Source organism: Eutrema salsugineum, unplaced genomic scaffold (assembly GCF_000478725.1).
Source record: "Eutrema salsugineum unplaced genomic scaffold, Eutsalg1_0 scaffold_11, whole genome shotgun sequence".
NCBI classification, from domain to species: domain Eukaryota; kingdom Viridiplantae; phylum Streptophyta; class Magnoliopsida; order Brassicales; family Brassicaceae; genus Eutrema; species Eutrema salsugineum.
The window spans coordinates 10,216,369-10,217,271 of record NW_006256901.1 but is presented as its reverse complement, the minus strand read 5'-3'; the positions used below and the strand labels follow the sequence as shown (position 1 = coordinate 10,217,271).

At 42.7% G+C, this 903-nt stretch overlaps 1 non-coding gene across 1 annotated transcript; it reads left to right on the top strand.

The window, feature by feature from the left end:
* On the top strand, window positions 1-107 carry LOC112090038. The gene has a single exon (XR_002901397.1). It is a non-coding gene; the product is annotated as a small nucleolar RNA R71 (small nucleolar RNA).
* The last annotated feature ends 796 nt before the right edge of the window (window positions 108-903 follow it).

The window sequence follows — 903 nt, the reverse complement described above, 5'->3', positions numbered from 1 at the left end:
AATCCATGATGAGGGCAATCATGTTCATACTCCTTAAAACATTACCAAGCTTCATAGAAAGATTCAGTTGGCCCTTGTTGAAAGGTTGAGATCTTCGTTCTCAAATTGTTCGACCTTGACTTAGTGTAGAAGTGGTTTAGGAAAGCAGTTCTACATTCTTCCCAATTAGTAATCGATCCTGCAGGCAAAGACTTCAACCAACGGTGAGCTTTATCTGCTAATGAAAAAGGGAACAACTTACACTTTAAATAGTCAGGTGGAATTTGGTTTGTTCTCATCATGCTGCAAATTTCTTCAAAAACCTCGATATGGTCCATTGGGTGCTCAGAAGGAACTCCATGGAACTGGTTTTGCTTCACCAATGAGATGATTTGAGGCTTGACTTCAAACTCATTCCGGTTTGGAAATGGTACTTGAATCGCAGATCGATTCTGAAAATTTTGAGTAGGTGCATCAAAATCAGCTATGTGATAGTTCCTAGCTTGTCTTCGGTGTTGATTTGCTGGCGGAATGGGGTGGTGAACGCGCTCATTCGGCTGCATTGCTGGGTGGTCAACATCGGCTACATTGATGGGTGGATCAAGGTCTTCACGTCCTTCTCTCTCTCGGTTCTGGTGGTTTCTTGGAAGAACCTCATCCTCCTCTCCATCTTGTCGAGCATGATCACCTTCTATGCAATCATTCTCTTCGTTTTCTCCATGTTCGGACCCGTCTTGGTCCATATTTAAATTTCGATTAATAGGATCTCCAGGCTGGTCGTCGTTGGTTATTCCTTGCGTTCGTCTAAGTCTTCGAAGTTCTCTTTCGTGTATGTCTATCTCGTCTAGAATTGGAATGTCTCCTGCAGGTCTACGCCTGGTATTCATGCAATTCAGAGAAAAACAAAAGAAGGGAAAGATAGTT